Source organism: Gobio gobio (assembly GCF_949357685.1).
Source record: "Gobio gobio genome assembly, chromosome: 7".
In the NCBI taxonomy this organism is placed as follows: Eukaryota; Metazoa; Chordata; class Actinopteri; order Cypriniformes; family Gobionidae; genus Gobio; species Gobio gobio.
The window spans coordinates 15,772,243-15,794,733 of NC_137103.1; the positions used below are offsets into that span (position 1 = coordinate 15,772,243).

The 22,491-nt window shown below is 38.7% G+C and overlaps 1 protein-coding gene across 4 annotated transcripts in view; it reads left to right on the top strand.

The window, feature by feature from the left end:
- fmnl2a (formin-like 2a) overlaps positions 1-22,491 on the top strand; it is a 141,211-nt gene that overhangs the window by 24,546 nt on the left and 94,174 nt on the right. The window lies entirely within an intron of this gene.

Genomic DNA, 22,491 nt, shown 5'->3' on the forward strand with positions numbered 1-22,491 from the left:
TATTTTTATAAAGAGTCTTCGAGTCACAGGTGTAAGTCACGTTTGAGAGTTGAGTCACTCTCCCACTCTTTACTGTAGATACAACTTACTGTATATTTATGCCGCTGGCATATCGATCACTGGAATATACAGCTAAAGTTATCGCGCTAAAAACCCGGCTAAAGTCATGAATGAGCTGGTCTGCCTGCTGATCGCTGATTGGCTGAAAGTGCGTGCTCGCTCGTCGGCGAGAACCCGCCCTATCTGGCAGCATGGTGTGTGATTTGTGCAGGTGCAGGCGTGATTGATCGCCTACAACCCAATAGGGTGTCGGAATGGTTTGTGTTTATCCTTCTCATCCAACCACAATCAAATTCACTCTGTCCGGATGGCGCGATTTATCTGGATAGTTGTTTTTTATGACAAGCTGGAATGAAAACATGCCGAAATGGAATCGGAGTAACGAGGCTATTTTTAAAATGTAAGGAGTAGAAAGTACAGATAATTGCTTGAAAATGTAAGGAGTAGAAGTAAAAAGTAGGCTGAAAAATAATTACTCCAGTAAAGTATAGATACTCAAAATTTCTACTCAAGTAAGGTAACAAAGTATTTGTACTTCGTAACTTGACACCTCTGGTAACAAGGCATGATGGATCCATGTTCTCATTCTGTTTACGCCAAATTCTGACTCTACCATCTGAATATCTCAACAGAAATCGAGACTCATCAGACCAGGCAACATTTTTCCAGTCTTCAACTGTCCAATTTTGGTGAGCTTGTGCAAATTGTAGCCTCTTTTTCCTATTTGTAGTGGAGATGAGTGGTACCTGGTGGGGTCTTCTGCTGTTGTAGCCCATCAGCCTCAAGGTTGTGCGTGTTGTGGCTTCACAAATGCTTTGCTGCATACCTCGGTTATAACGAGTGGTTATTTCAGTCAAAGTTGCTCTTTTATCAGCTTGAATCAGTCGGCCCATTCTCCTCTGACCTCTGGCATCAACAAGGCATTTTCACCCACAGGACTGCCGAATACTGGATGCTTTTTCCCTTTTCACACCATTCTTTGTAAACCCTAGAAATGGTTGTGCGTGAAAATCCCAGTAACTGAGCAGATTGTGAAATACTCAGACCGGCCCGTCTGGCACCAACAACCATGCCACACTCAAAATTGATTAAATCACCTTTCTTTCCCATTCTGACATTCAGTTTGGAGTCCAGGACCACACCCCTAAATGCATTGAAGCAACTGCCATGTGATTGGTTGATTAGATAATTGCATTAATGAGAAATTGAACAGGTGTTCCTAATAATCCTTTGGGTGAGTGTATATGCGAACACGGCGTTTCATCATTGCTAACTTTGGAGACTTATTTTGCTTTGCTTATTTTGTATTATGAGCCGTTTGTTCGGTTAATGGGCCCTAAAGAGAGGTTATACTCACAGTGTGGATGAATCGCGTTTATGTGAAGACTCAGCATCTACCGAAGAGAACATATGCGACGCAGAAACTCTTACAAAGCAAAAATAATCACTCGTTTTTGATTGACACATGACACATTCTGTGACGTTGATACGAAGATGAATTTAAACCCGGAAGTTGAATATAGCACAAAAATGTTTAAAATTAACTAGTTTTCTCCTACAATCTGTATGAAGGGATGGTAACATTGACTTATATGATGCTCAACACTCAACTTGGTTTAGGGGTTCATGATCCTTTAAAAATATCTATATGGCGTTTTCCCCATGGTATCAACGTCAAAATTGTGGCCAGTGAAAATGCTGATTGGCTACCCAGACAGCAGCTGACTCCGAGCCGGATCCGTCTCCGAACCAGCAAATCCACGTTACAGTCACCTCTGTTTCACTGCTCTAATACGGATCCAGCCCGGGCCGGGTTTTCGTGGGCGGGAACAACAGTCGCAAAGCAGATTCGGGCCACATTTGGGCCAAATCGCCATAAAGGTCCGGAGCTGGCCCAGTGCTGGTCCGGATGAGTAAAAACGGATCCGTGCCGGTATTGGCCCGTTGTGCCAAAAGACACCGGCCCAAGTCCGATGCGTGGATCTGACACAGAACTTACGAATGGTCTGCGCCAACTCTGGGCCAGATGATTTTTGCTATCTGGGTAGTAACTTTGGAAATCCACTAGCCACAGTGGCTGGTGAGCAAAAACGCTAATGTCAAGCCCTGATTATTTTAAATTAATTTTAAATATTTCTTTCAGACTGTAATTTCACAATCAGTGCTACAATCTCTCTCTCTCTCTCTCTTTCTCTCTCTTTCTCTCTCTCTCGGATGTGCGCAGTGAGCTGCAATACTCAACATGTCACAATAATACGGTATCCTGGCTTAAGAATGCTTATAATATTGTATCATGGGGCCTCTGGTGATTCCCATCCCTAGAGAATACGATTGTTGTATAACTGGATTGTATAGACACAGCTTGACAAATGCAAGTTCCTGTCATTTGATCTTAGGGAGTGTTTTGGTTTGTGCTGCTTCAGTATCCAGATATTTGGTGTCCTTGTGCTTAAAAGTCCCGATTCAACAGAAAGAAACAAGGTTTATTTAAGTTCAAGTCTCTGTTTCTTATTTCGATCTGCGTATAGCCCACATTGCAGGTATTTCTGGTCAAGAACCACAGAGGAAGAGACTGACTGACATGTAAATCTTTTGTTTGCTTTTATAGCCTACATGACATTTAGGGGTGATTAAATGTGAAATTATTAAATATAACTTATTTTGTCTTAAAATGAAGAAGAATATACATGTGTACTCAAGGGTATCTTAAAGGATGCTAATGAAACAAAATGGAAACATAATCTCATGTATTCATAACTACACCGATCAGGCATAAAATTATGACCACTGAGAGATGAAGTGAATAACACTGATTATCTCTTCACAAGGGTGGGATATATTAGGCTGCAAGTGAACATTTTGTCCTCAAAGTTGATGTGTTAGAAGCAGGAAAAATGGGCAAACGTAAGGATTTGAGCGAGTCTGACAAGGGCCAAATTGTGATGGCTAGATAACTGGGTCAGATCATCTCCAAAACTGCGGCTCTTGTGGGGTGTTCCCGGTCTGCACTGGTCAGTATCTATCAAAAGTGGTCCAAGAAAGGAACTGTGGTGAAGCGGCGACAGGGTCATGGCTCATTGATGCATGTGGGGATGCGAAGGCTGGCCTGTGTGGTCCAATCAAACAGACTGTAGCTCAAATTGCTCAAGAAGTTAATGCTGGTTCTGATAGAAAGGTGTCAGAATACACAGTACATCACAGTTTGTTCCATTGTGAGAAACCTAGGGTGCTGCCATCCATGTGGATGTTTCTTTGACACGTACCACCTACCTAACCAGTGTTGTAGACCATGTACACCCTTTCATGGCAAAAATGGTTCAAGAATGGTTTGAGGAGCACAACTTCGAGTTTGAGGTGTTGACTTGGCCTCCAAATTCCCCAGATCTCAATCCAATCGAGCATCTGTGGGATGTGTTGAACAAACAAGTCCGATCCATGGAAGCCCCACCTCGCAACTTACAGGACTTAAAGGATCTGCTGCTAACATCTTGGTGCCAGATACCACAGCACACCTTCAGGGTTCTAGTGGAGTCCCTGCCTCGACAGATCATAATGTCAATTTGTCATGATGTTATGAGATCAGGTTGTAATTATTGACTTTGAAACGTGCAGCACATTTATGTATTTAATTAAATTGTAGGCATTGCAATGTGATAATTGCACTAAGCCAAATTACGATTTATTATTTTACAAATTTTTATTTTGCTATATCATGCAGCCCTATTACAAATATTTAGAAGAATTTTGGAACCTGATAGCGGGCTGTGGACCAAAAAGTCAGTCAGTCTGTGTGGACCTAGTGATTTTAGCCAGCTCTTGTCATTTTTGTCCACAATATTGATCAGGCTGTCCATGAACAGTCCATTCTCATGAGACTGAGACTTGTTGATGCACCTCTCACTGGAAGAAGACACTGGAATAAGATTTTACTTTTTTTTCTTCTTCATCTGCTTTAATGGTTTGGCTTCCTAGACTCATAAGATGTAATGACCCGTGTCTGCACTGCAGAGAGTCATTTCACTTCTTATTCTTGTGATCTGCTCACGTCTGTCGTCTTGCTCAAGTGAGTTTAGCCCGTGGCCGTTTCCGCCCCATGTAGTGACCCAGCAGGGGAGCAGCCGTTTCTGTGATGCACGCAGGTGAACTTGCTGTCTTGACTGTTTGTACTTAATCTTCCGTGATGCTCAGACTTGGACTCAACCCAAAATCCCCTGTCCAAGTGCTTCTCTAACATTAGTTATTGCATTAGGTATCATGTACAATAATTAACAATACTTTTACAGCATTTATACATCTACACTACTATTCAAAGTTTATTCATTCATGTTTTTTAAAGAATCAATTTATTCAGCAAAGATGCAAAAGTGATCAAAAGTGACAATAAACGTATAAATGCTTTATATGTTTCATATAAATACTGTTCTTTTGAACTTTCTATTCATCAAATAATCCCAGTAAAAAATATTAAGCCGCACAACTGTTTCTTGAATAGCATATCAGCATATTATAAGGATTTCTGAAGGATGTCATCAGTAAGTATAAGAGAAAAAAAAAACGTTAAAAATATATTATCAACCTCAAACGTTTGAACTGTAGTGTAACTTAATACTAAAATTAAATTAAATTACCATTAGATAATATATTATGAACAAACAGTGAACAATAGTGAATTTTACATTTTACTAATGTTAACCAATTAAACCCTATATAGTAATTTGTCATTGTTAAATGATACATCAGCTATGCTTGCTAATATTTCGGCTGATTCTCTCTCTCTCTCCATTTGGCACTCAGTATCTCTCGTCCTGTATGCGCGTCTGAGATGTTTTTGTATAGCCTCCTGCATGTGTAACAGTTTAGTTGGCTGTGACGTGTCATGTGACCGGGTTAATGGGTCCTGAGTCTGTATTAGCAGCGTGTTTGGCTCTGTCAGAGTCCACCCTGTGTGTGGCGGTCAGATCTCAACTCTGTGATATGGACCGCATGTGACAGCATTGAAAACATCACAGCCGGTGAAGAGCCTTAGGCAGAGTGTGTTTAAAAGAATAAAGGCGGAGGAACCCTCTTCAATACACACAAAATGACTCATATTTGTTTCAGCAAACACAAAGAAGTGTTTAATGTTTTAGGTCGGCCAGATGAAACATAGTTGACATGTTCTCACCAAATGCTGATTTTGTTGACTTGAGAAAGCCAACATGCTGAATTGTTCTGGCAATTTTGAGCTCTGAAATTTTGGGGTAGCATTCCTGTATTTGTGTTGTGCTGTTACAATGAGAAACAACCCAAACATCATCACAATTAGCACATGGGTGACAAAAATCGAGGTAATATGTATTTTTTTTATAGCCTGTCCAAAAAGACAGTTGATGTCGCACATTCTGCTGTAGGCATTACTCAAGATCGAGGTCATGTGGTTCAATCTGACAAACAGCAACTGTAATGGACAGCTCAAATCACATGTGTACAGCTGACACTGGGCCAGAAGCACTAGTCATTAAGCAAAGAATAGTAGTAGTAACATGATGGGTTATATAAGACTGAAATCAGTTTATTATGTTTTCCTCAGCTGTGTTGCTATTGAAGAGTTTGTTGATTTGTAGTGTTTATGTGTGTGGTTGCTGTTAGTAATTGTGATGCTTTAGCTTTTCATATGTGGTGAGACGGAAGAGACTAGGGGCCAGATTTACTCACAGCTTGCGTCAGCGCAAACCCTATTTTGGCATTAAAAACTACTATCAGGATTTAATAAAGACACGCAGTGAAAAATTATCCCTGAAAAGGCGTGGACAGGGTTATTTTTGTGGCTGACCTTGTTGCATATATGCATTTGTAGGAGTTTCCCTTTCAGAGGCAAAATTTATGGGAGGAGAGTATTAAAATGAATCACGCAAGGTGATTTACTAAGGTTTGTGCTCGTCAATTTACTGGTATTTTCGCCATTATTCACCATCCAAAAAAGCATGTTTTAAACCTTAGCTAACTGGTAGATTGTGCTGGTCATTATGGAAATGATCTGGCAGTGTCTGTGTGCTTTAATTTGCGTGGTCAGTAGATCACGCACAGAACTTTCCACTTCCATCTGCACTTTTTTGGAATTCTTTCTTTCAGCCTTGTAATATGAACATAATGCATGCCCGTTTCAGCTCAAGAACTGTTGACCCTGTTTGGAGAAATGTGGCTTGGAGCTAACATTTATGTCAGAGGACGATGTGCTTGTGTGAGAGAAAGATGTTTCTTGAAAGTTTGATCTCTCTCCCTCCCTCTGTCTCTCTCTCTCTCTCTTTGATGAACCACTCATTTTCCTCCAGGCTAAACCAGGCCTAGACATCCACACTTGTCCTGGACAACCATAAAAACCACATTATGCGATCGGATACCTCTTTATATTGCAAATGCAGCACAGTGAATTTGCATTGACACAGACTTTTTAAACGAGGCACAGAAACATAACTGTATTTAGGAATCAGGCTGTCAAGCAAATGAATTGCTGAATCTTATAGTCAACAGTGGTTGGCTGCAAAATGTGTGGCGGTTCTCCAGTCGTGTTTCATGTGTTGTTTTATGCGTGTTGCTTTGGTTGTTGTTTATTTTCTACAGTATGTCCCCTTGTTTTGTCATGTGTGAGCACATGGCTCCTGTCAGGTTTGTTTGTGTTCTCCTGTCTCATGTCTTTGCTTTGCCCGCTTGTTTTCTTATATTAGTTCATTCGCCCCACCTGCTCTCCTTTGTTATCCTCATTACCTTTCGTATATGATACCCTTTTGCTGGCTTGTTTTGTGACAAAGCTTTTGTTCCTGTTGGTTGGTTAGTAAGTTAGTCAGTCTAGTTTGTTAAACCTCTCCTTATTTACCCTCCCTGTTCTTGCGAGTTTTATTTATGATCTAGTTTTTCTATGTTTGTTTTGGGCTTTTATCCAGCCGTAGTTGTACTTTTTGTTTGAAGCCCTGTTTTGTGTTACTTTTTACATCTTTGTAAGTGTCATGAAACCCTTCTGTTTTAGCTCTGGTCATTCTTAGATTTGAAAAAGACGCAAAAAATGGGCGTGTAAAGCTTCTGAAAAGTGGGAGTGTAGATGGGGGGAAGAGGGGAGACAACAACCAATAAAACACAGATCTACAACACACTCACTATACACACAAATTAATATCAAAAATAAAAAGGACAAACAGACATGGAGCACATTGATGTATTTTAAAAAAATATAACCCTATGAATTCACAAAAATCGTATCTACTAATCGAGACTACTAACAGCTATCATAAACAAATCAAATTAGTTTTGATACATTTATAGAAATATACAAATCAACATTATATCTTTGCAGAGCTATTGGTCTATATGAAAAATATGGAAGAACATTTAAAACATTAGGAAGGACTTTTAAAAGGTCTAATAATATTTTCATTATGTTTACGAGCACTACAATCTCTGAACAAATGACACGCTTCCGTTTAACTCAGGAAAATATAAAGGCATAGCTAGTTTTTTGGTCATTCTTTGAATTTTCGGGCTACATCATTGTCTTTCGTGTATCAGAATAATTCCTTGTGTCATTGCGTTCATGATCAGATGTACCATTGTCCTGATTTGCACATGTATATTTCATTTGAAGAAGACATGACAAAATATGTGCGCATACACAGTGCTGGTTCATGCTTGGAACACTAGAGTATATGATGTCCATAAAAACTGGAAACACACTTGCTCCGATCCAGAGTGTTGCGAGTGTTTTTAAACTCATTGTGGCATTCCGCAGCATGTTGTTACGTATTAAATATTGTAACAGTCATATTTTCTTGGTAGTCAAAATCCAGCTCTGACCACAAACAATACTTTGTGTTACTTGTGTTACTTTGTGATATACTGAGTGATATACTACTATACTCTAACTACTAGCCTATAGTAGGGCTGTCAAAATTGCTCAAAAATGACGTTCGAATATTCCCTCTAAAAAAAGCATGAATATTCGAACTATTCGAACATCTGGTTGCGCATTTTATCAATGACGCGCATTACGTCAATAACAGGACAAATGAATACAAAGAGACATAACTACTTATATAGGTAGTCTAGTTAAGTTTAAACATATTTGACAACGTATTACCTACACAAAAACAAGTAAATCAACTAATGGCCAAGACCGCAGACCTCATCTCTCTCGCTCTCTGCGCATAACGGTTTAAATGAACAAACACATTTTGAGGCTGATCAAGAGTTTTGTGCAAGCAATTTGAGGTCGCGACTCTTGTCCCAAATATAGCAGGCTTCATTCAGTGATTGAAACAAATATTAATATAAGTTTTACAGCATATTATTAAACGCTCCGAGCGAGCTGTGCTGTGGTAAACATGGAACTTTTCCTTGACATGAAACGGTAAATAACCAGTGGAAGCAGTGCATTTATCCTTTATTCATGCAATATCTCTTCAGTCAGTACCTCGGTTCCATTGCTTGACAGAACTCCAGCCTGCCCCATCCACCACACTGATCGCTCTCATGTCCTTACAAATGAACAAAATTAATTTCTCCGTTATGGCCTCTTGTTGCAGACAAAGAGCTTGTGGCGGGCGATGCAAAGTAAGGGTGGTCCAGTTTGCACATACAAATTAGTTGCTTATATTTACAAAACGAGCCTACAAAAGCATAAAAAAGGCCGTTTAATAAAGAAAAGTTCACGAAACTAAGTGAAAACTCACTAAAGTGTTTAGTGAAATTAGGAAACATTTAGATATCATAAATTGAGTTATATAAGTTAACGTTACATTTCTACATACATTTTGTTCTCATGTCAAAAGTAATATCAAGGTTTATTTTGATCTGTTTTACATGATTCTTTTAGTGTGGTTTTCGGTGAAGTGTACTAAAATAAATATCACCTGTGTACATTAGCCCACTTCTTCTCGACGCTTTTCCTGATAGTTTATAGAACAATTACTCCGAGTTGCCCTCTGTCGTTTCAAAGAAAAGCACAACGGCGAGCGCGTCAAGTATAAACACCTCGTCCGTTTGGGGAGGAGCGCGCAGTCAGCGGAGGCTCGCGCTGCGGAGACAGGCCAAAGTACACAAGGCTTCACTCGCAAAGCAGACAGACACGCCTCTACTACCGCGGGCGTTTTTTTCCCCACATTTTTTTATTTATTCGAATATTAATTTTCACCTTCGAAATTCGTTTTTTAAAAACTATTCGAATATATATTCGAATTTAGAATATTCGTTGACAGCCCTAGCCTACAGTGATATAAAATACATTAAATTAGCACAGGTTTTATAAGAAAGGTTTTGTTAGCTTTTCTGTGACAAAAGTTAATTAAACAATTTGACTGCAGAATGACCAATCAGAAGCAAATATTTCAGAGAGATGTGTGATCTGAAAGAGAATAAGAGAGAGAAACAAGTGGGCTGCTCACTACCACAGTCCTGTTTAGTTTTGGGTGGAAAAGACAATAAATCAGCTTAAGTGTACAGTATTTAAAGGATTACACTCTAATAACCCATCACAGATCGGCCATTGTTTTAATCTTCTTAGGTTAGTAGACACTGAGCACAAGATTCTCAAAATGCATATTAATAGGATAGACAGGTTTTATGTTATTATTTATTATTTTACGCAGTAACCACTCAAAGTTTTGGCAGGAAGAATTTTCAGCATTATCACCTTTATCACTATTACTCCCACTATTTCTTTGCTGAAAAAGTTGAAGGGATATTTCACCCTAAAATTTAAATTCCGTCAACATTTACTCTCTTCCCTCACGTCGTTCCAAAACCTTATACTTTCTTTCTTATGTGGAACAAAAAAGAAGATATTTTGAGAAATTTCTCAGTGTTTTTGGTCCTTACAACGGAAGTCAATGGGCTCCAATTTTGTTTGGTTTTGGGTGAATACATTTTTTTTTCAAACCTGTAAAGAATGACATATTACATAATAGTCAGGAAATCTAAATTTTTAAACAGTTATGGAACAAGTTTCCATATGCTTTTTTTTTCATAGGTTTTTATGGGTCATACAGTATGTTAGGGATAAAATGGAGCTCATATTCGAGGAGGAAAAAAAACCTTGATTTTATTCCCAAATTAAGCAATTAACTTTGATTAAGTTTTGATCATGTTGATAATTTAGAGTTTGTGACTCAAATATGGTACAGTAAACTTTATATGGTGTTAAAAATGCAAAATATGCATTTTCAAGAAGATAACTGTACACCCCATGTAGAGTTAGGACATGTAATGAGCATGCTTGCAAACAAAAATTGCAAAAACTAGTGTGCAGTATTCAGTAATTTGTAAGCTAGATTTCCGTTGTCTGTGTTTGGGGTGCAGTGGACAGTGGGGGGCTGAGATTACACTACTAATCCGCTAACAGACGGAGGACACCTGCGTAGCCCCGCAGAATCGTCCGGATTACGGAAACATGTTGCGCTAATTAGGGGATGACACTTGCCACCTGGCTAAATCTGCGAGGAGCCGTTTGGTGGGGGACAGACTGAAAGACAAAGAGGGAGAAGACAGAGAAGAGAGAATTTCCAGAGTGAGGTCTCACCTGTTTTCAATCGCTGACTTCCCTGCTGACAGATTCTGAGTTCACTCTCCTACAGATGTTACTGATATATGCAGTTGACTACAGTTGACTAGTTTGTGACTTTTCACTAGACTGAAACATTCAAAAACATAGATGAGAAACAATCAAGTGTTAATGCAGGAATGAGCAGCTCTTTGCTGTTAGCCATTAATCTGTAAGTAGGGATATCGTGTATTTAAGCCTGTAAAGAGCTCTTTCGTACCAGACGGCAACTTTCTGTGGCAAATTCTTGATGGACTGGCCAATTTCTTCCAAAAATACAGCTCTCTCAAACTGATTGACACATATCAAGGACTTTTAATTGTCCCATTTAGTCATTCAATCTTAAAGTCTCCCTGTAGTCAATAATTTGATTCCTTAAAACTCATCTTTGATCACCCAAAAAAAAAAAAAAGATTTGTGCCTTAAAAGAGCTTGAATGTAACACCCTTGCTTAATTTAGTATACGCGGATTCATGAATATGCAAACGAGCCCCGCCCCACTGCACAATGCCGCTCTTTACAACGTCGGACACATAACGCAATTAATATGATTAGCCTTTTGCTTGATTACGTTATCAAACAGCTAATAATGTGTTGCTAATGTTGCATAAGCCATGTTCCCATTTGCCATCTCAGTCTGCCTTCAGTATCAGTCAGTATCCTTAGAAACGCTTCGAACAACTCAGTACATCAGGGGAGAAAGGCATATAGTTCATCTTAGCATCATAATATACGTTATACCTAATTCACCCACTATATTGCTAAATCTACCCGATTTTTTATGTCAACAGAAAAATATACCGGGATAACCTGGCTTCTCTTGAGACTCCACTGCTTCAGAGCAGGGGCCAGTTGCATAAACTAAGCCATTATGTGAAGACAGTGTCTTAAGGTCTAGGATGACCCACTAGCAGTTAGTCAAGGGGCATTCAGTCTTACTTTTCGTATCAAATTAGGCCAGTCTATGTTTTTATGTAACTGATTTTAAAAAGTTATGAACAGTCTTAAAGAAAAAAATGTATGTCTAACTTCTAAGACTAGTCTTAACGGTTTATGCAACCAGCCCCAGTTATATTTAATGATATGCTAAAGCCCGCCCACATGCAGATGTGATTGGTTACAAGGTAGTCTGCGACGTCAGAAACACCAATGATTCCCAACAGTATTCAATCAGTCTTTGGTTCACTGCAGTTTTAAAGAGAAAATACTCAACAATGGTGTTGATTTATGAATTTGCTCATGGTTCGTCTTAAAACATATTAAAAACACCACATAGACATACGAACAACAATAAAAACTTGATTTTCACCACAGGGGGACTTTAATTATATTTTAGCATTTGCTTTTTTTTTTGCTAGACTGATATAAACCTGTGGACTCATTAGAACTTTTTGGACAGCTTTTTCCATTTTTGTATGCTTTGACAGGTTTAAAGCAGGTGATATTTCTTACTGTCAGAAACATTTTCTCTGTCACTTTTAGTCTGCAGCCCAGGCTCATGCTGTATTTGGTCCAGTGGAAGAGAAAATATGAGAAGGAGTGATCACATGCCTTACTGAGAGGAAAGAGATATTTGAGTCTGTCTGAGAGATCTGCTGTCTTCACCTTTATGAATGAATTGCTTGATCTAACTGGCCAGATTTGTATTAGTACGCCCATGTCCAACTGCTCACCATGTATCATATATACTAATTTACACTTAAAATGTCCTAATGTCATTGTGTTAGATAACAGTATATCAAATTAAGTTCCATTTATTTTAAAGAAAGCACACTTTGAAAGACAACATTGTTATCCAAACATTAGTTTTGATATCATTAAAAGACATTGAACAGAAATTGTGAAGTATAAAGTGAAGTTCTGCGTTTGTTGATATTTTGAATGTAACATTCAGACTTTCCAAATCTAAGTTTCCAAATAAATCGATGAAGCATAAATTATGACTGTTATAAAGTAATATATAAGGTCCAGTTTATGGTTTATGGTACAGTTTGTTAAACATCAGCCTGTTGTGAGGTAGATTTCATAATATTCAATAATGTTTATCATAATTTTAAAACCTGATCTGGAAACAGCCCTCTGATATGTAAGGTCTGGTAATTGTGGATTAGTAAAATCGTGATTCATTAGTGTACTACAAATAGACCAGAGATCAGGTCTAAACTGGGACTAAGAATAGCAGTAATTCTTATTTAGAGAACTTCATGCAGTGATATAAGGCTTATTTATCCTTTTTGTCTATCCTATTATGACTCATATAATGACAAGCTAGAGAGTCAGTCCCCTTTCTTCAGGAAAACCACATGTGGTTCAAATACTTTACAAATGACAGGTACTTCGTCTCATTTAATTGTCTTCTCTATACTTTGAACCTGATGGGTACAAACCAAAATATATGTTGATCATTCAACAAAAATGTAAAAAAAAATTCTACCTACTTCAGAACTTCAGTTGCTTCAAAGTTCAGTTGCCGCTTTAAATTTTTTTTTTATCATTTTTAAGCACATTTCAAGAGTTGAATCTCATATAATTTCAAATATGAAGTTGACATTTTTTTAATTATTTAAAAAATGAGTTAGACTAATGGAAAAACAGGTGAGAGACTTTTTGCATTTCTTTATGCCAGTCCTGCCCACTGATAGCTGCACAGATATCTACCATGGTATTTAACTGCACAGCAAAATGACACATTGTCTACAGTTGCATGGTACATTACTTCATTGTAACTTGTTTCGTTCTGCTCATGTCTTTTAAAGCAAGTCTTACATACCATCAAGAGAACCATGAAGTGATGATGATGATATCACCCTCTTTTATTCATGCTCTTGCTGTGGCAGTTTTGAGAGAGCTGTGTTTAGTGGTGTTTGGGGCAGGGCGGGGTGGATGTGTAGGTGCTTATTTGGATTTTTAAGCGGTCAGGATGTTTAAGATCGACCCAGAGGAGCCATTCAAACACAGGTGATCAAAGTACTGCCCGAACTCCGCTGCCAGGGTCAAACTGACCATTACTAGAAGAAGACGTCATTCGAGGAAACCAGGCAGTAGTTCCTGGAAACGTCTTTCTCGAATGAGTGGATTTTCCATTTTAGAGCCATGTGCTTTGATGGTAAAGCACTTTAAAGTCTGGTCCACATTGCAACTTGATCTGTTCAAGACTTGTAAAATAACCAACTGTATTTTTATGTGATGTTTAGGGGCAGATCATTTCCAAATCAATGATACTCAGATGATAGACCATTGAGCAAAATTTGTAATCCTAATTCCACTAGTAATGGTGAACCAGTTTATCCAAACATTTGTACAGACAACAGTAAAAAAGAATGTAATAAATATGTTGTTTAGACTTTGTAATCAGAATTTCTATCCATTCAAATATGCACTATATTTCCAAAGGTTTTGGGACGCCTTCCTTTACATGCACATGAACTTTAGTGACATCCCATTTTTAATCTGTAGGGTTTAATATGGAGTTGGTCCACCCTTTGCACCTATGACAGCTTCAGCTCTTCTAGAAAGGCTTTCCATAAGGTTACAGGGAATTTTTTACCATTCTTCTAAAAGTGCATTTGTGAGGTCAGGCACTGATGTTGGACAAGAAGGCCAGTCTCCGCTTTAATTCATCCCAAAGGTGTTCTATCGGGTTGAGGTCAGGACTCTGTGCAGGCCAGTCAAGTTCCTCCACACCAAACTCGCTCATCCATGTCTTTATGAACCTTGCTTTGTGCACTGGTGCACAGTCATGTTGGAACAGGTAGGGGTCATCCCCAAACTGTTCCCACAAAGTTGCCTTGGTATACTGAAGCATTAAGAGTTCCTTTCACTGGAACTAAGGGGCCAAGCCCAACCCTTAAAAACAACCCCACACCATAATCTCCCCTCCACCAAGCTTTACACTTGGCACAATGCAGTTAGGCAAGTACCGTTCTCCTGGCAAGAGTCTAGTGGTGGCGTGCTTTACATCACTGCATCCGACGCTTTGCATTGCACTTGGTGATGTAAGGTTGAATGCAGCTGCTCGGCCATGGAAACCCATTCCGTGAAGATTTCTACGCACTGTTCTTGAGCTAATCTGAAGGCCACAAGAGGTTTGTAGCTATTGACTCTGCAGAAAGTTTGGCGACTTCTGTGCTGCGCACTGTGCACCTCAGCTCTGAGATTTTATGTGGCCTACCATTTCGTGACTGAGTTTCTGTTATTCCCAATTGCTTCCACTTACCAATACCACAAATTTCACAAATGGAATTATTGTACAGATGGCAACCTATCACAGTACCACTCTTGAATTCACTGAGCTCCTGAGAGCGACCCATTCTTTCACAAATGTTTGTAGAAGCGTCTGCATGCCTAGGTGCTTGATTTTATACACCTTTGGACATGGAAGTGATTGGAACACCTGAATTGACGGATTTCCCAATACTTTTGGCACTATAGTGTATCAAATAGTTTTAGATTCACAGAACTAAAAAATACTTAACCTGACTTCTGAAAGATTGGATTTGGAGGTTTGAGTCCAGCTCTTGTTTTATGCATCAGACGGTCAGCGAGCGGTCTGTGGGCGTTCTGTCTGAGACTATCTCTGCCTGGCTCTACTTCTCTAATTATCCTGCAGACCTTAGAGGCTTCTACATTTGGAAATATAATTAACCAGATCAAATATAACAAATAATCTAGCCTGTCTGGATATGTTGTTTCACCAAGAATCCTAGAGAATCTGTCTCTAAAACATTAAAAATAGATCAAGGTGTTACTCCTGTGTGGGTTGGGTTGGTTGTTTTGTATCTAAAACTTGAACTTGACATGAACTGGCATGACTGATCAGCTCTGAGCACACATGTATTTATTCAGCATATTGCTTTGCCCATCAAATATTGGTCTGTAGATCCTTATTTCATTTGTCAGACATCTGGTCTTGCAGATTAGATTTAGGTTTCTCTGTTGTCAAGGCAATATCATTGTACACAGCTTTCATCAACATGTCCGCCAGCACAAAACCAGAAACTTTGTTTTGCTGTTCAGATAGAGATAAGGGGAAGATCTCTTCCGTTTTAATATAGATTGACAGCTTTTGTTTCTTTAAGGAGTAAAAATACAGACTTAATCTATTTTATGGCAGTGTCAACTCCTTTCTTTCAATTTTCTAAAGTATCATTGCATGTATCCCCTTGTGAGAAAGAAGTGTGCTTAAGGGTATTGTACTTTCCACTCCCATCTGAGGTTTTATGGGATTGCGCTCTCATGCCAATTTGCCCTCTTTAGTAAATCCGGCCCTAAAAATGTTCAGTAATTGTACCCAATTTATGACACTGTTATCTTAGCAATATGCTTATGACAAACTCTATTACAATTAATTGTAAGTTAAATTGCTTGCATGTTTCACGAAGGGTTGGTCGATGTCTACCAAATTGGCATCAGACGATATCTAAAGTAAAACATCATGATGGACTAGAGCTGCAACTAACGATTATTTTTTCTGTCGACTAATCTAACGATTATTTTTTCGATTAGTCGACTAATCTAACGATTATTTTCCCAGATTAATCTTATGATTCTTTTTTACTGATTATTGTATTTCAAAGAGGGTAGTGAATTTGTATATTATTTTAACATGAAATCAATGAATGATGACAATATTAATTGTATTTCAGGAAAGGTAGTGTACATAGTATGCCATTTTATAATGAAATATATGAACACAAGAAGCTTTTTAAACATAATATATAATGATACTATTCATAATAAAATGTATACAGAGTAGGCCTAATTAGGAAAAGTTGTTTACTATAGGCTAGTAGTTGAGTATGATTTACTTATTGATTTGTGTCAATAGTAAACGAAAATGCACTTGTATTTATCTGCAAAAGGTTCACATACAGGAGCTTTCAGCATAGTTTTAATATAGTATAACTAGTCGTCTATTTTGAAGATACATGTGCATAAACAACGACTAAAGCTGCCAGAAGTTTTTGCCCAAACTTCAAAGACACATTTAAATGATTAAAGCTAGAGGCATATCTTAACTTTAATGTTTCTTTAATCATGTAAACTACCTATATACAGCATGTTTTATGCATATGTGTTTGGGACAGAGGGGAACCAGGTCGCATTAACAGGAGATATATGCAGCCCATAATAAATAAAAGCACGAGACGTACTGGGGTCGGAGAAGAACCCCGGAAAATGTGACCGTCTGTTGCAATACACGCGCCACGGTTCAGCTGCGCGAGAGAACACTGGAAGGGTTGCCAGGTTTACACAGCAAAACCCACCCATTCGTTACTCAAAACTAGCCCAAAACAAGCCCAATCGCGTTTCGGGGAGGTTCTCTGGTAAACATCGCGTTCGGGGGGTTAAATATGTGTGTTTTTTTGCTTCAACCCGCGGACATGAGACACAGCCCGCGGCAACAGTGTAGAAGTAGCCCAATTCCGCGGAAAAAAGCGGACTTGGCAACACTGATTGGCAGTGTGAAAGCTCCCGCTCTCCACGCGCACAGCTTCTGCTCTGCCTGCGCGCGCAGTGTGAAACCGGCGTTACAGAGCGAACAAAGCACAGTTTTACTCGGCTTCTGTTTAAAGTACTCCCACACTTTTGAATGTCGCGGTCTGGCTTTATATGATAAATGATCATTTTCACTATGCCCGGGAGCAGAAGCTGCCATTATTCTAGATCTTCTGTTCCATTCTAGAACGTAAATAATGTGACGCCGACGCGTCGACGCATTTCACGCACGTCGACGTATTTTCGTAGTCGACGTCATCGACGACGTCGACGCGTCGTTGCAGCCCTATGATGGACGATTATGGGGGGGTTCATGGGGGGGTTGCCTTTGGGCATCAAGCTCCGTTAATGTGACGCGTCTGGAGAAAGAGAGAAGCGCATTTGGCTTTAGATAAAACTACTAGAGGATATAGAGCTGAAATATCATTATCACAAATATCACACAGGGAAATCACAATGCCAACTCAACATTGTGATGTCTATCAGCCATAGGGCGATGGACGATGGCATCGTCAATGCTTCTATCGCTTGTTTTTGCTTCTTTTTCGTCTGTGTTTTGATCTGGAGATTCTGTACACTTTTGTGGCTCTACCATTGGAGAAAGCATGACAGTTAACTTGAATCACGTGTGCCTTGGTAACCAATCACATTACAGCCTTGACGTCATTGAATTTCGTTCATAGTTGTGCGACACTGTTTGCGGATACCATAGAAATGAATGAAAAGTGCAAAAAAAATGTTGTGCAATTGTCCATGACTTCTCTTATACAACATACTTTTTTTACTCTAAAAATAGATCAATCCAAAATGAATGTTTAAGAACAAGTATGTTGAAGATTAGCTGATGGGCTTTTCATCAATTAAATGATAAGCTCTTTCCTCACAAAAGCGGTTTATTCAGCATGGTGAAGCCTCTGCTCCATTGACATCCATTAAAAAAAATGGCCTCTTGTCTCCTTCCTTGCGTACCACAGCGTCACTTTTTTGGGGGGCTAAGGTTGCAGACTTGCCTTCAAGTAACTTTGTTAAGAATATGCATACTAGCGCCTCATATGTATAATAGTGAAAACATGGGCCATTTCTCAAAATACGTTCTTGTCTGTACTTGTGGTCTCGTGGACTTGTGAAATGCCAAGTACTGTTCCAATTCAAAGTTAACATCTAGCCAAGTACAGTTCAAATCTCCAGATGTGTCCTTGATTTGTCCCTTTTATCGAGGATGCATCAGGAGGTGACTTATGCGGATTTGAGACAGCCAGCTTTCTCAAAATGCATCTAACACCGACCAGCAAGCATTAATAGCGGATGAGAAAACCTGCGTACTTTAAAAATACTACTGTCATTGTTACAAAATGTAGTTTTAAGCGTTTTTTCAGGTGAGAATGTACTTGTTTAAAGCTCAGATATGTGGTTTATTTATATAGAGAGTGCCTATTTGAAAATTTGAGATTCAGGTGATCACCGGGCGTTCAGTGCTCATTAATCCCGCTGAGAGCAGCCTTACCTCAGCTAGTCCTTCTGACGTTTGCCGCTGGCTCTGACGTCTCTGTAGTGGTTAAACATGAGATATAATTCGTCTTGTGTAGATCTAATGGGAAATCTTCGGTCTAATGATCTATAATTTGTTCCCTGGCAAATCGTTTTGACTGAGGGCAAAGTGAAGTTTCATAACTTTTATATATTTAGGCTATTTAACTCTACCGTTGTAGCCTACTAGCACTGACTTGGTATGTTTGACTGAATTGTTTGCTTTATTTCTTATATCTTTCACTTATACATTTATAATGGCTATTATTGATCATTAAAACAAATTAAAACAAAAAGAGACAGGATTGTGTTTTATGTCGTATTGAAGTGAAGATAATCATATATATGCACATATTGTCTGAACCACATATTTAATGTTACATGTTTAATGTTTTTTAAAATGTAAACGAAAAGAGGCCGGGTTATGTGTTATGTTTCGTTTTGTTGTAAATAGACATACAGGGAAGATGTACGCATTGTGTGAAACCACATTTGTGTGGCTATTACAGTTTTTCTCAGTCGCTTTGGTACATTTCTCGAATCATCCTCGACATTTGCAAAAACAGTAAGTGCATTTCTCAAAACAATTCGTACAAATAGCGAAACACCATGGATTACCTGCAAAAGCAAGTCTCTTGCTCAAAATCCTTAGTTCATCTCTCAAAAGTAAATATCTGTGTCAATAAACATGTCAGTGCCATCAGAATGACAAGTCCTTGTGTCATTGTGTACGGATAAGACGGTCAAATTGCTTAGTCATGTTGTCAATATAACCGTGTACACTGGAGGGATGTTCTGATGTAAATATGGCTAAAGTTTTGATGACAATTATTGTAAATTGTAGGTTACACCTCAGTGTATGTGGGAGTTTGACTGCAAGAGACTGGACAAGATTCACATTTATGATTTTACTGTTTGTACTGTAATTTGTTGACAGACCATGTCATTGCGATACAGAAAGGAAAAGACAGCACTGCATAGCACAAAGAAAAAAAAAAAAAAAGTAGAAATGTGAACGTCTAATGGAAATGTATAGAAATATGCTTGACATATTATGACAACTTGTTCAACCATTTTGCATGTAAGACTTATGTTATGAACTAATGGCTAAATGTTGTGGGGGGGTGAGACTATTCAACAGAGACCCATTATAATACATTTTGATCAACATGACGTAAGCAATTGATAATGTAGGAAACAGCAGAGAATTGTACATAATCATTTGCATGGATGTACCAAAGCATTTGCAACTTGTTCAAAGAAATGAGAAACTGCTTTTTTGATGTGCACAAGTGACACAATGATGTGAAGATTGAACAGGTAGCTTTGAGAATTTCAATTCTGATCTGAGAAATGTACCAAAGCGACTGAGAAAAACTGTAATATGTTTAAGATTTTTTTAAACGAAAATTAAAAGAGGCAGAGTTGGGTTTTATAACATATTTTGTTTTATTTGAGCCTAAAATGTACATACAGAGATAACCGGAGTGAGAGCGAGCTGAGTGACGCTATCAAGAACGCAGCTGTTCCATTTGCAGAATTACCGGACTTGGGTCCTCCCGTCCTCGGGAGTTTGTTCTCCTGAGTCGAACTTGGCAAGTCCGAACTACCAAGGACGCAAGTCTGAAGTTTGCGGACTTGGTATTGAGAAACGATCATGGATTGCCGGATAATTCTGTCAATTGCGAGGGTGTCATAAATGATGGAAAATGTGGTCAATGGTGCGGAAAGAGTTAAAGAAGTACTGTTGAGAAAAATGTTCAAAATCATTATGACGAATTGCCTTTGTGTCTACAGACCACATTTTAAGTGTTGGGTTTCCCTCTGGCCAACAACTGCTGTGTTGAGGCTGGAAAACACAACATACCCGTCCGCTTTAAAGAGGCTCCCTGTGTGAGTAGCACTGCTATGGAAATCTACAGAGAAAAACAACAAGAGCAGCCCACGACTATACTCACAGATAAATAGCATGGCTCCTGTACCATAGGTTTTTCCAAATTAAGATGCAATTTAACAGCGCTGGATTTGTTTCCCCATCAGCACACAGTTGGAGAGGGAATCATCTGTTTGTGTTTGGGTGGGTGGTGTACAGTTCGCTCTGAAGGGTGGGGTACGAATGGGGCTCTGGTGACTGCAGTTTTTTGGGGGAGTTCCATGCAGCAGATGTGTGAAACTAGGGCAGACGTAAAGGACAGCGCTTGTGCAAGAGGTGGAGGTCTGATCCCAGCACATGTTTGGAGTTTGAGCACACACATGTGCAGATGGTCTGTATGTTTGAGAATAAACATCTCCACGCAGACACAGAGCGCATGGAAATGCAGTCCAGCACAAAGTTATTCGCTATTGAAAAAGACAAAGCTAACAGCTCCATAGTGAAAACTGTTTTAGTGAAAATGATTTTAGATTATCTTAGATATGATTATAGGCACCACCCACTTTTTAAAAGCCCTTGGTTCTGGAACTATATACCCCTTTCATTTTCAGGGGTATATTTCATTTTCAATAGTAATATCAACCATCAACCAAACCAACCAGATACAAGTATTTTTGAAAGGAAGTACAAGACTGCGTATTTATGGTGATCAAATGAAAGTAGCAACAATTCTTATTATGTATTGTGCTGTATATCCATTCATACTGAAAAAGATAAAATGTAGAACAGGGATTTGGTTCAAACCATCAGTTGTTGACTGTATTTTTTTTAAATGTGGGTGTTGTACTCAAAAATGGAGGCAGATGAAATTGAGCTTGCGGAGGCGGGTTTAAAGGAATACACCAACTTTTTAGGACTTTAGCTTATTCACTGTATCCCCCAGAGTTAGATAAATCCATACATACCATTCTCATCTCCGTGCGTGCCATAACTGTCTGATGCACCTAAAAGTTAAAACTATTTTGTATTTGTTTATGATTTTTTTCTTAAAATAAACCTAAAAATATCCAAACGTCTTGAAGTTGGGATAACCTCCAACTTGTCTGAAATCCTCAATGGTAATATGTATAAAAAATGCAATATATAATACAAATATCTACTACAATATTGTACTTATATAATCTAGCCACAGCTGAAACACCACTTCCTATGTGCTCATCTCCCACTTTCCATCCTGACATACTGTAATTATCAAGCCTCCCAAGGAGAACTTTCTTCGTTGAAATAGTTTGTTTCCTCAATGAGAACCTCCAGCTCTTGTCCGCTGAAGTTTCTTCGTTTATTTTCTTTTCCTCCTTGTCACGTTAACCAAATGGATTCCAGTTTCCAGTGTTGTTAAACTAATATGTCTCTCGGCCTTTACATTTGAATGAACGGGAGGCTTGATAAAAAAAAGGCTATAATAGATTTTTCAGTATTGAATTTGTTGTAGTACACTTTTTTTTGTACTTTATTTATCATTCATTTTACTCTATGAATATTCTTAACTTTTTTCCTTAAGAATCACTTCTTCTTTCTGCACCAATGGCACCATTTCTTCAGTCGAGTTGCTCTCGCTCTCTGTAGAGGAAGAAGATGCTGGCGCAGACATACAGTATAGCCCCATGTGTCTCCTCTTCCGCTGAACCAGCACATTTTTACACACAGTCTTTTTTTCTAATACTGACACACAGCCATGGAAGTTTGTTATGAATGGGGTGAATTTGTGGCACCACATGTAAGGGGTCAGATAAACACATATTCTTTAACTTCAGCCCATTTTTAAAACTGCATTGAATGAAAAGCACTGTGTCTGTGAGATGTACATTGCTTAATCAGTATTTTTAGTATTTTTTTCCCCAGTAAAAATATATAAACACTCTTGCCTGTCTGTTAGCTGTGGAAGTTACAGGACTTCAATTAACTTTAG